The sequence below is a fragment of the Perognathus longimembris genome, chromosome 22, assembly GCF_023159225.1.
Source record: "Perognathus longimembris pacificus isolate PPM17 chromosome 22, ASM2315922v1, whole genome shotgun sequence".
In the NCBI taxonomy this organism is placed as follows: Eukaryota; Metazoa; Chordata; class Mammalia; order Rodentia; family Heteromyidae; genus Perognathus; species Perognathus longimembris.
This window is the reverse complement of record NC_063182.1, coordinates 5,485,707-5,499,662: the sequence shown is the minus strand read 5'-3', so window position 1 is coordinate 5,499,662 and position 13,956 is coordinate 5,485,707. Positions and strand designations below refer to the sequence as shown.

General features: G+C 39.8%; 1 protein-coding gene across 1 annotated transcript in view; it reads left to right on the top strand.

The window, feature by feature from the left end:
- The window catches only part of Arhgap26 (Rho GTPase activating protein 26), a 395,353-nt gene that overhangs the window by 271,211 nt on the left and 110,186 nt on the right, over nucleotides 1-13,956 (top strand). The window lies entirely within an intron of this gene.

Sequence of the window (13,956 nt, the reverse complement as noted above, 5' to 3'; positions counted from 1 at the left end):
TGACTTGTGAATCCAGAGGTGGTTATTTAATGGCATTTTTGAGGACAAGATTAACTGGAAAGAAGGATGATCTTTCTGCCAAAGAGAAAGGAAAGTCTTGTCTTGTTTTATTGGTGTTGGGTGTTGATGGTCAGGAGTTAAGGTACAAAAAGTTCAATTGTGAACTCTCAGCCTACAGAGGATTTTTCCTTGGCTTTATAAAAACTGAGATCATTGCAGGCAGATTGGTGGAAAGAGGAGGAAAAGTCTCAGGATGGAGTCTTCTGGCAGAGAAGGACAGAGTTGCCTTCGACTACTGCAGAGGATCTGGTCTGTGTCCTACTTGGGATTCAGGGGTTAAGATAACAAACAAAAAAGGAATGCTGTGTGATTAAGCCTGATGTTTAGGAGACAACTGGCTTATTTAAAGTGGAAAATATGTTTTTTACTATGTATTTGGAAACAGTAGTGTTTAAGAACAGAAGCTCTGAATAGAACTGAGTTCAAATTCCAGCCCTGGCACCTGTAGTCTGGCAACTTCCTGTAAATCACCTGAATCTGTGCCCTCACTTATAAAGTGGGGAGAATAAACCTAAATTAAAGCAATGTTGTGGAGACTGGATGCATGAAAACTGCACGGTACAATGTTTGATCAAGAGTAAAGATTCAGGGCTGGGGATATAGCCTAGTGGCAAGAGTGCCTGCCTCGGATACACGAGGCCCTAGGTTCGATTCCCCAGCACCACATATACAGAAAACGGCCAGAAGCGGCGCTGTGGCTCAAGTGGCAGAGTGCTAGCCTTGAGCGGGAAGAAGCCAGGGACAGTGCTCAGGCCCTGAGTCCAAGGCCCAGGACTGGCCAAAAAAACAAAACAAAACAAAACAAAAAAAAAAAAGAGTAAAGATTCAAAAATGGCTGTTTTCACCACCACCACCACCACCACCACTACCACCCCCCTCATTAACTTTTATTTTTGTGCTGAGTCTGTTGGATGAATTTATGGAATAACTTCCCTTTCTACTTTGCATTTTGGGGTCTCTGCTATTGATGTCTTTTGTAGATATCTGTTGGTAACACTCATTTTGGTGTTAATGTCCTGATTGCTTTAGTCTTGGCACTTGTCCAATCTCCAAGATGCCCTGGAAACATTGGGAGAAATTCTTTTTAGGATAAATAAACTGAATATCCCTTCTGCACAGTTGTAGGAGTATGGAGCTGTGCTTACTATTGCCATTTAGAGAGGAAAGTTGTTATTACTACTTTTTTCCTGTTAAAAGGTGTTTAGAAACACCAATTTATGTCCCAAGAACTCTGAAGAACACAAGGAAAAATAAATTGCTTAGCATTTGTTGAAGACCTAGTATGTGTCACATGCTTTAGATACCCTGTATCTGTAATCCATAAACATTATAAGAGAATCCCCCTAAAGCAGAAAAGAACACTTACATTCAGAGAGTTACATAACTGGCCCCAAATGACAGTTCTAGCATGTTTAATAGTCAGCATTAAACAGAGAGCATAGATAGGTACATGTTCACTCTCTTTTTCTCACTTTCTTTGGTAGGACGGGAGGGAAGGGTCTGAAGATTAAATTTATGGCATTGATAAGCAAGTACTCAACTAGTGAATCACACCCTTAGTTGCAGTGCTCATGTCTTTAGCTGATTTTTTTCCTCAATATACTTTTTCTCAGCATAATTATAGATCTGAAACAAAGTTAATGGAAGTTGGTAGATCTCACACTTCACGTAGACTTCTTCTAACATGTTCTTTTGAATTTCTAACATGTTCCTTTTGAATTTCATGAAACAAGATTATTCCCTTTCAAATCACAAAAAGATAAATAGTGTTTTTCCTAGGTGGTTGTTAAAGATTTTTTTCTTTGATTTTTTTTTAAAAGAGAACTTTACAAATATTTGAGTATAAAAATATAGGGAAGAAGTTGATGTGACATATCCTACTTGGGTGTTGATGGCTAAATGTTTTCTATGATACAAGGTCATTACTGTGAGTGTACATTTTATTAAACCATGGCAATAAGCTACAATTTCTGAGAATCTTAGCAGAGTATATTCAGCAGTTTGGGGCAGGATTAAAGTCTATAGAGAAGGCAAAGCTAGAGTTCTGTACTTGCTCTTTTTAAATTTTTTTAGTTTTAGATTTCCTTTATTGTCAAAGTGAAGTACAGAGGGGTTACAGTTTCATATGTAAGGCAGTGAGTACATTTCTTTTTCAACTTGTTACCTCCTCTCTCTCTCTCTCTTTTTTTTTTTTTGTTTGTTTGTCCTGGGGCTAGAATTCAGGGCCTTTGTGCTCAAGTATAGAGCTCTACCCCTTGAGCCACGGCACCACTTCTGGCTTTTTCTGAGTGGCTAATTGGAGATAAGAGTCTCACAGACTTCCTGCCTGGGCTGGCTTCGAGCCATGATCCTCAGATCTCAGCCTCCTGAATACCTAGGATTACAGGCGTGAGCCAGCAGCACTTGGCTTGCTCTTTTTTTGTTTTTCTTTTTCCCTTTAGAGGTTGCATTGTTTCCTGGATGTAATCGGGTTATGTTACTAGCTGTCTAAGCCCTGGCCAACAGCCACCTTCCTGAGGAAGTTCGTTTACCATTGAGAAATTTGTTCTAAAGTTCTGGCCTTACTGTGCCTGGAATATACATTCCAGTAATGGTTCAATCATCAGTTTTATCCAAGTCCAGCTAACCTTTGTCCCCTTTCCTGTACTCCTTTTCACTTGCGATAGTCCTTGTGAGGCTGGAGATTGAGTCTTACTTCTCTATATACCCCCAGCCTGTATCAGCACGTCTTCACTACATAGGAAATGTTTTTTTGAATTGAGGAGAATCCCCTTTATATTTCTCTTCCTAACTCAAATTCAGTTTATCTTTATCATATCTCTTATCAAGAGACTTATCTCTCTGGTTAGAAGGCTTGGAGACCCATTATATACAAAGAATATATGATACCTAGGACAAAATTAAGGCCTGATATTCCAGCAAATAGTGTTACTCAAGATGAGACTCTAGCTCTTTCCACCTCTGCTTTGTTGAAAACCTCATCTCATGAGTATTCAGCTCTCTACTTCATAAGCCTTTCGATCATGCTACTAGCCCAGCCCATGCACATACATTCAAAGTATAGTACAAACTGTAAATGAGTGGGAATTTGACAGTCTGAAAAGACTGCTGTTGATGACCTGGCCGTAGGGATAGAATAACTTTCAAGGAGACTTGGAATCATAACCATGGGCACAATGTTCCTTATCATTAATGCTTATTCCACCTTTAAAAAACTAAGAATAAGTGTTTATCGTATGCTATTAAAATAGGAAAAGGAAAGACAATGAGGATGAGACACATTTGGCTAGCTGTACCTGGCCATGAGCTCTGGAGCCGCCTCAGCCTGCACTGATTGATTTGTGATGGCTCATAGAAATGAGTTTGGAATGCACGGAGAAGCTGCTCACTCTGTTTTGTTCCCTCCAGTGGTATTGTCTGTCACATCATTTGGCATAAACAACTCAGCCTGGCTCTTTATGTCCTCTGGTGGGAGGGAGATAGTGGCAAAAAAATGCATGCCATAGACTCACATGAACACATGTAATTTCAGGTGAATGGTAGAGCACTGGGCTCCTAGTTTGGGGCCAAGGGTATGGGTTATCTAAAGATTTAGTAGAAATTAGTTGAGCAAAGAAGGAAACAAGGGAAAAGAAACTTCCAGGCAATAGGATGTAGAAAGTGAGTAGTTTAATTAGAGTACTGAGAAGAAGAGGCTACGATGATTCGCATAGGAGAACTAGCAGGGGCCATACTGTCGCCACATATAATGAACACATTCACCACACATATGAGTTGCTGGAGATTGAACTCGGGGCCTTGACACATATGAGACAAGCATTCTGATGCGAAGCTGCACTCCAGCTCCAAATAATTTTGTCTTTGCCAGTCATGAGGCTTGAACTCAATACCTGGGTACTGTCCCAGAGCTTCTTTTGCTCAAGGTTTGTGTCCTCCCACTTTGAGCCACAGCTCCACTTCTGGTTTTTAGATGGTTAATTGGAGATCAGAATCTCACAGATTTTTTCCTACCCACCCTGGCTTTGGACCGCAATTCTCAGATCTCAGCCTCCTGAGTAGCTAGGATTACAGGCATGAGCCACTGGTGCCCAGCATCTGAATAATTTTTAAGCAAAATAATTTGAATGATTTATTCATAACTAGACAGGAAAGACAAAAATACAGAGTCCTCCTAGATTTTGAATTTGCTTATAGCAAAGCACTCAATAGCATTTGTTCAGCTAAACCAAGAGTGTCTCTCTTATAGGTAGATTTGACTGGATACAAGAGTTAGCCAAGGATTTTCAGCTGTAACTGGTCTGGGTATAAGAAAGAAAGTATACCATATTAGCCAAAAGAGTGCCCTGGATTCCAGCTGATTGGAAATCATTTTGGTATTTGGATAATCTTAACATTTTCACAAATGGCTTCTCATTAATTGAAATAATTTTGGCTGTATTTGTCTAATGCAAGGGAAACCTCTAACCTTCCCTCCTCCAGCCTGACACACATAATAAGGCTGATAGATCACTTATCAATGACTTATTTTTCTTTTGATGCTGGTCCTGGGGCTTGAAGTCAGGCCCTATACACTTAAGCACTGTCCCTGAGTTGTTTGTTGTTTGTTTTCCCTCAAGGCCAGCACTCGAACACTTGGGCTACGGTTCTACTTCTGGCCTTTTTGGAGGACAGTTAACTGAAGACTAGTCTCAGGGACTTTCTGCCTGGCTTGGACTATGATCCTCAAATCTTAGCCTCCTATGCAGCTAGGTTTACAGGTGTGACCCACTGGCGCCTGGCTTTATCAGTAATTTTTAAAGAGAAACAACACACAACTCTTGTCATCCCAGTCCTAGATTGTCAGAGCTCACCATTTAGGATTCATTGTGGTGGCTGCTAATGTGACTCCTACAACCTGTAAAAGACCAAAAAGGTGATCATACCTTTGTGAGGTTTTCTTTTCAGAGTATCTGAGAATGGGAAACATAGACAAAGCCATTCAGGGAACCAGAAACATAAGTTAATTAAGGTATTCCTAAAACAATCAAAACCTATTGTTGATCATTATTATTATTTAGAAGTTTGATGATAGGGGAAATAAGCTTGGCTCTCCATCTTTGTTTTTAGTCTATCATATGGGAAACTTGCCAGCACGCATATGTCGCTGAACTAATGATAAAGTAAATCACTTCAAACCAGGCACCGGTGCCTCATGTCTGTAATCCTAGCTATTCAGGAGGCTGAGATTGAGGATTGCCAGCCTGGGCAGGAAAATCCATGAGAAAAACGGAAGTTCTTTGTGCTACAGAATTCAAAGTGATAGAGCAATAGCCTTGAGCACAAAAAGCTCAGGGACAGTGCCCAGGCCCTGAGTTCAAGCCCTAGGATGAAGAATACCAATGATAAATAAATAACTTCCTTCAAAGAACAATAAATCATAACCCTATCTTCCCTTCACATGGGACATCTTAGTCTTAAGAGTGAAACACTGTGCTCGGGGTTAATTACCTGGAGTTTGAACAAATCTTTTTATGTTAATCAAGATGTTTCTTGCCTTTCTGAGTACTTTTGGCTGCTGCTGAGATGCATCAAGTATAAATTGTCTTGTCCAGCCTAGCCCACAGTAATGGTTCTCTCCTCTCACTGGGGGGTCTTACTGCCACAGAAATCACTTTAGTATATGCAGAGGAAGCTACTGGGCATGATGGGTTCTTGCCATACTCAGCCATGTGCGCCTAGAGCCACATTAAAATTTGGATTGCACTTCCTCTCTCTCTCTCAAATATTTATTGATATTGTCTATTTAGTGGAGCTCCCTCAGTACGGTCTGCTGGGTTTTACGAGCTTGCTGGGTCATGTTCCAGTAAGTTTCCCAAACACTCAATAAAGTGTTCAGCGGGGCAATTGGCATTGTGACCCATTTTGTTGCTTTAGGATGTGTGCAGAACCTGGAGTATAGTCACTACTGTCGTGTTCAGACCTCCCTGGCATGAGGGCCCTCTGGGGAGCCAGACGTCAGTGTGATTTCTTACACACGTTCAAATTAAAGTGTTGCAAGCCTGCCTTATTACTGCACATCATGGAGAACCAGAGCTGTTGCCGCTTGTGTTATAAAAACTTGGTTCTTGCCTTGGAATTAAAGGAATCTGCCCTCCAGCAACTATAAAAGGATGAGTGTCTAACTGTTGTGTTTGTTTTGAAAGCACCTCTGTGCCAGGAAGGCATGCCTGTTAGAGTTTTGGAGACTAGATTCTCTCCTAAGCCTTCTGGTTACTTGAGACTAAATTTAGTATATGTCAAGCCCTGACACCTCATGTCTTCAGTTCAGCCACAAGGACCTTCTCTGAGTTCCTCAGAAACAACCACCTTTTTCTGACTCCAAGGCCTTTGTCTCTTTATCCAGACCAAAATATTTTTCCTCTATCTGATATATATGTATATATAGAGAGTGTGTATTTATGTGTATATACATACATACACACACACTCTTATGTGTATACATGTTTTAAAACAGTATTTCTCAACACAGATCACCAGGGTAGATCTGGAAGGGACCTGACATCTGTCATTTCTAACAAGCTTTTGTGTGAAGCTTGTGCTACCCATCCTCAAAAAACTCATCTTCCATCTTCAATTAAGTCTGTGTCCCCTACTTCTGACACTGAGTGCCTTTTCTTTGAAGAGTACTTCACAGGTACATATTTTCTTTTGTCCTTTTCTGATTCAGATTTCTCTTTTACAGTGTGTTATATGCCCTATGAGTACAGGGATCACCTGTAACTTAAACTTACCTTTCTGGTCCTAGGACCTATCACAGTGTGGAAGATAGGGTTGTATGCTTTAGAATCAATAGGTAAACAAATGACAAGTGTTGGCTCTTGAAAGAATAGTTGAATAGATAAGTCACCATGTCATGGTGTCATATTAGGCAAATAGTAAACATTTGGTCATGGTATTCATTATTTTTAATGACTTACTGGAATGTTGAAATTTAACATGAAATAGAAAGAACTTAGTGCAGTCTTGTGTTAGAGAAAAAATTATGATAGTGCATGTTTCCTGTTAATTCTGGAAGGGTGATATGTCAGATGAGTACAATTCTGACGTTCTGGTTTCCAAAGAACTGTGTATTTCTCTTTTTAATAGTCTTTTTACTAAGGTAAAATCCATATGAGATAAACTAAACAATGTAAACTATACAATGTAGTGTCATTTAGTCCATTGACAAGGTTAGACAACTTTTACTTATGTCTAAGACATTATTGTCACTCCCAACGGAAACCCCATCCAAGGCACTGTATTTTTAGCACACTGTTCCTAATACTTGGTGGTCTCAGCACCTCTATAGACCCTAGAGAAATTGCTGAGGTCTTCAACAGCCTTTGTTTATGTGGATTGCATTGATATTTATAGTATTAAACAGAAAAAAAAATTACTTATCAATTCATTAACTATCACATTTTGCATTTTACAAATAAATCTTTAGCATCTGACTTGATAGAAGATCACTGGATATGTTATATTTCCTTCTCCATTCGATTGATAACAGTCCTCCTAACCTTCTTATCCCTGGTCAGTCATGGTTTGAAAAAGCTTTCAGTAGCAAGACATTCTGAGTAGCATGATGAGATCAAAATTAATAAAAAATAATATTACTGGTTTATCCAGGGTTTTTTTTTTTTAAAGTAAAGCTAGGCTTGCTTTCTTGCTTGCTTTCCTCCTTCCCTTCTTTGTTTTTAATTACTGGTGAGTGAAACCACCTATTGGCACAATGTGTTACAGCTCACCGCCTCCATTCATGTGAAGGCAGGAGCTTTGCCTCAGGTTCCGTGCGCGCTTGGAACCTCTGGCAGGGGCGCCTCCCAGGAACCATGGACCAACACTTTGAGAACTGCTGCTCGAATTAAATAATAAAACCCAAAATAGCCTCATAATAGGCTCATTACAGTCACTTCTCAGGAGTGAGTATACCTATCTCCAAGATGTCAATTAGAAGATATTTCCCTGTGGGTATATTAGCAGAAAGTTTTCTGATTCTATAAAAATAGCTGGGTTTGCAAACCTGAGAATCTGACAAATCCTATCAAGCAAAACTTGAAAATCTCCCCCTTTGTCGCCTTTGAACTAACTTACTTTTGAAAATCTTGGGGAAAGTGATTAAAATATTTCCGATATGATTGGGATGTATTAGATTATATTTCTTATTTTTAATTAAGTTTTGTAAAATTTCCAATTAGAAAAATTGTAGGCCAAATTCAGATTATTCTTAGAAGTCCATGCATTTTTTTCTCTTGAAAATAGCCTTTTCTCAATTTTTTTTCCATTTTTCAACCTGTGTAGTTAAATAATATGGAGGGTAGAATTCTCTTTCTTTGCTCTTTTAATTTTCCTTGTTTTAGAAATGTACTTGATATATTTAACTATACTTTTAAAATCAAAGTTCAGAGACTATAATCTTTCTTGATATTTACTTTAGATAACATTCTTGTTCTTAGTGAGTTTAAGTTTGGATTAAAACCAGTTCTAAGAATCACCAATAGGGTGTTTAATTGACTGTTGTCTAATCTCAAAAGTTAGTATGATTTAAATCTGGATTGCTGGCTTGTTTTATCTAGAAAATGGAAACAATTCTTTTTTAATTTTAGCATTTCAGTGTGAGACACGATAACATTAATTTTAGTGTGAGACATGATAACACAATAGTCAGCTATATGTTTGAAAAGAAATGAGTATTGGATTTTAGTCATATATAATGAAGTTACTGTGTTGTCTTAAGTCTGATAGACACACAATGAATAGAGTTAAAGTTTAATTTTCTTAAAATTTTTTTAGATGTGTCTTTGTGAAAGTGTAGGAGAGCACATGTCAAAGATGTATGTGGCTACCAGAAGAAATATATAGCTGGCTCAAAAGAGGCTAGCAGAGGCTTGCTTATATAGCCAACGAAAGAAAGAGTGCAAGAATATGATCTCTTATATTAGCTCCCCAACTGATAAATGGTGTATAAAGCAATAAAATCTTAGTTTTTAATTTTTTCCTTTTTGCTAAACAGAAACTATTTACATTTCAAATGGACAAAACTATTTAGAGTTACCAAATTAAACTCAAATTTAAGCTTATCTTTACGGAGTCTGAGACTTCATCAGGAGTAAATGGTGTAAATTAAGCAGAGCCCTATAAAATCATGTGTCTAATTTGTTGCTGAGCTGCCAGATGGAGCCATGGGTAGAGGGATGTAAAGTTATCAGTGTTTATTCACTTGGTCTACAGAACCATGTGGGAATAGAGAAGAGACCTAGATACTACTTGAAGGTAGAAGGTGAGAACCGAGACCTCAACCTGTTAAGTAAAAGAGCTGCACCACCACTGAATGGATTGACTGGGTAAAATAGATGGATACAATAGAGAATTTTTCGGTGCCAGACTGGCATCTCTAAAGATATTGATTATCATGTTAAATTTTAAGGTATCACTCAGATCTCCTTGAATGCTGCTGAGGAATACATAATCTATGTTGCCTAGGATTTTCATAACCAAAGCAATACTTACAAGACAATGTGTAGTAAACCAACTGTACAACTTGGGGGTGGGGGAGGGAGAATTGGGGAGGAGGGAAGGTAAGAGAAAAATAAGGAGGGAGGTAACAAATTTGACAAGAAATATACTCACGATCTTATATATGTAACTGTAATCCCTCTGTACATCACTTTGACAATAATTTTTTAAAGATAGATTCAAAATAATAAGTAATCTACCATTAACTAGAGTCAGTAAACACATGTAAAGGAATATCAAGGCCTCAAAACTTCAACTAATAAAACAATGGTAGAGAAATTTTACAGAGACCATAAAATAATTATGCTTAAAGTGATTAAAACTATGAATTAGAGATTAAAACCAATGAATTAGGCAGATTTGATATAAGTAAGCCAAGCATGACAGCTCATGCCTATAATCCTAGATAATCAAGAGGCCGAGACCTGGAGGTTTCTGGTTCAAGGCCAACCGAGGCAGAAAAGTAGGTGAAATTCCATCTCCAAAATAACAAAGCAAAAAAGCAGGGTTGGAGTGAGCGCTTCTCAAGTAATAGAGCTCTAGCCAAGCAAGTATGGGTTCTCAGTTCAAATCTAAGTACTGCAGAAAGAAAAACAAAGAAGGAAAGAAAGGAGCAAACAAGTACATAATGCAAATGGAAATAAAAAAATGAATCATTGTAACAAAAAACTCAGTTGAAACAATTATCAGGCTAATCAAAGTTAGTGCAACCTAGTGAACAGGACACAAATCTTAAAAAATTATCACAGTGCCATCCATAATCAAAAATATTTTATGAGACATGAAGACAAAATGAGAATATCCACAAGATGGCCATATGAATTTTCTCTCTTTTTTTTTTTTTTTTTGCCAGTCCTGGACTGTTCCTGGCTTCTCTTTGCTCAAGGTTAGCACTCTGCCACTTGAGCCACAGCGCCACTTCTGGCTGTTTTCTATATATGTGGTGCTGGGGAATCGAACCTAGGGCTTCATGTATATGAGGCAAGCACTCTTGCCACTAGGCCATATTCCCCGCTGCCATATGAGAATTTTAGGAGCCAAGAAAGACTACAAACTGGGCACCAGTGGCTGTCTCTAATTCTAGCTACTCAGAAGGCTAATATTTGAAGCTCACAGCAGTTCATAGATAACCCAAGCAGGAAAGTCTGTGAGGCTTTTAACTCCAGTTAACTACCAAAAAAAAAAAAATGGAGGTGTTACTCAAGGAGAAGAGCACACTCCTTAAGCACAAAATCTCACGGAGCGTGCCCAGGCCCCGAGTTCAAGCCCCACAAAAAGGTGGGGGGGCGGAAAAGCAGGGCAAGGCAAAGAATTAGATTTTTTTTCTTGGCCTGACACAAGCCACTTAAAAAGAAAGGAAAGTTTGTTTCACATTTTAGGGGATCAAAATTAAAGATCAAAGATAAAGTTTGGCATCTCCTAAGGGTAGCAGATGGTAGCTCATCATAGATGTGAGAGAAGACAGAAGAGAGGGAAAAAGGGAAGGAGAGAGGGAGTCAAAAGAGATACCTCTCCCAACAGATTCACTTAGGTCTCAAACTTCCTCCTGAGGCACATCCCCAAAGGACTAAGGACCTCTCACTGGGTTCCACTTCTTGAAAGTTCTCTGATAACATACGAAAACTACAACATAATATGGAAGAGACAATAGCTGAGAATTTTCTAAAATTAAGCGGTATGAAACATCACATTCAATAGTCGTAGCCATTTCCAAAAAGAGAAATGAGGCCAATTCCACACAAACATGGGGAAATCTATGCAGAATAACATAATTCATGGGAGCAAAACAGCTGTGGCCCACCGCATGTTGGAAAGTAGTGAATGCATATCCCATTGCTAGCCCTGACCTAGCCCTAGTCTTGGTAGTGTTTACCTTCTCTGTTGTGGAAGTGATTTTAAACAGATGGCCCTGAAGTATGGCATTCACAGTTGGCATTCACATCATTTTCTCCATTCCTTATTATCTCTAACTCTTAGGGTTTGTCACATCTAGTCCTCTAAGTTTAGGGAGTTAGGTCTTCTGTCTTTCCATTTGGGTCATAAAACCAGAATAGTTACCGCTTGGTAGTTCCTTTAGGGATTCTGCTGGCTTTGTGGGCAGGAAGTGAAATGTCTGCGATTTTGGCATGGACTTGATTTTCCTAAGTCACTCTTTTGCTTCTTCTTTTTATATGTGGATGGATATATGTGTCTGCATTTTCTAAACTTAAGTATTGGTCTGCAGCAATCTCTCTGGTTGGAAAGATCCCTAAGAGTGAGACATATGTCGGGATCCCTCCGTGATGAACTACCAGCACAGAGCAATGAGGGAATTAGCATGGGTGTGGGCAGGACAGATACACATTCTCAGAGATAATGATAAGTCTTGAAAATACTCTTACATCATCATTTCTCATTTCTCCCATTATTTCTTGTTTCAAGTTTGGTGCTTGATAACAACAGATTTTTTTTTGGGGGGGTGAGATCAGGCAGGCAGTACTGGGGTGTAGGGGCTCATACCTGGTAAGCAGGTGCTCTACCACTTGAGCTCACCCCCCAACAAATGCCTTAATAGAGATTTGTGACATACATGCCACCTTACTCTCCTTGGAGAAGGAGTGCAGAAATGGTTTTTTCCTAGGTCTTTAGACTTCCATCCTTTATTTTTTGTCAGTAAAAGGAAGTTATTTCTCAGCCCTTTTGAGGATATTGTAACCAGCCACCACTGTTACTGCTTTTCTTCTTCCTTACTCAGCCAGCATCTGACCACATAGTGCTCTGTAGTTTGTCAGATCGAAAATTCCTCAAAAAAAAATGCTTTCACTGATTACTTTTATTTTTCATTTCCCAAACACACTCATATTGTTGTATTGAACAAATATTTCCTACTCATTCCTACTTATTTCCCCACTTACCAACTGGAAACTAGGTTATTAATTTTTTTTGTCCTTGCTTAGTGGCAATGCCCATCTTTCAATTTCTGCTGCATTATCTTACCCAGAATTTAACTGGATGAGATGGAGAGAAAAGCTGGAGGGAAGCTGACCACACAACGTAAAAGCTTTTCAGTTTCCTAATGGCTTAGAGTGTTTCCTTTGGGGGTGGGGGGAGTGGGGGGGGCAGCAGCTTCCATGGCAACAGGTTCTAGCCGGGTGAGGCTGCTGAGTCCTGGAGTCCAGAGTGTGAACAGTAACCAGGAGCATCCGTGTTCTCCCGCCTATGACTTAGGAGGATCACTGCCTGATTGCGACGGGATGGTATTTATAGCAGGGTGCTGCTGGTGGCTTTGTTTTTGAGTGACACAGGGGCACAGATGGACCTTCAAGCCCACTCTGACCGTAATAGAGAACAGGTTCACAGAGACTGATCTGCTCCAACCCTTGGATGAACCTGCCTTCCACTCTGCTCTTCACTGCCTGTCCCTTAGCTTGGGGTTGTTCCTGATGCTCTGCTTTCCTCCATCGGGAATTATGGGAGCATGAGTCTCTCCTGGAAGGCCTTCCTAGAAATGTGACCTCACTTGCTTCTCTAGGTTTACCTTCACACGGGACGTCAGTGTTGGGTGCCAAGCATGCAGAAAATGGGGACTGTTTCTGATTCTTTTCTACAACAAGTTCTGACCACAAGGATTTGTTATTCCTGCAGCTCAGAGTGCTGAGCTACAGAAAGCTTTGGTGACAAAGTCTCCTTCAGCTAACCACTGGCTTCTTCCTGGACCCGGGCCAGACACACGATTAAACCTAGCTTGGTTACACCCCTGAGCCTGTTACATTGCCCATCCAAGCTCTCAGGAGACAGTTATTCTCATTTCATAGCACATGGGTGTCTGGTTCCTTCTTGAATGTCTATTTGAATACGTTTTCTTCCTTAGTATCACCCTTCCACCTTGGATTGCGATTGTTCATTTTCAGAACTTTCATGATCTCCCTGCCTTGCCTTGTTCTTACAGCATCCTACTTCCCTGAGAAGTAGACCAAGGAGAAGTGTAAGGATCTTGTTTGGCCTCTTCTGGTAGCCACAGAAATGTATATAATGATTCCCAAGTGCCTCCAGACTCATGAGAGTCTGATGGGATATATCAAAATTAATAACATTAAAATTCCCAAGCTCGTGTCCTTTCAGCCCACGTCAGCATCACCCTGGAATTCTACCTGGAGATAGTTATCAAGCCCCAGATGCATCAGCTATTGGACATACACTGACAAACAAGACAAACTCCTTATTATCATGGTCCTTACGCAGTAGTTGACAGAGAAATCATCTTTGCTTCCCTCCTGGCCTGCTCTGTCTATGGTCTTCAGTGGACCTCAGCAGACTCCCATCCCAGCTTCAGAGGCAAGAGAAATAAATCCACGCTGGCTCAGTTTCATCGATGGAGATCTG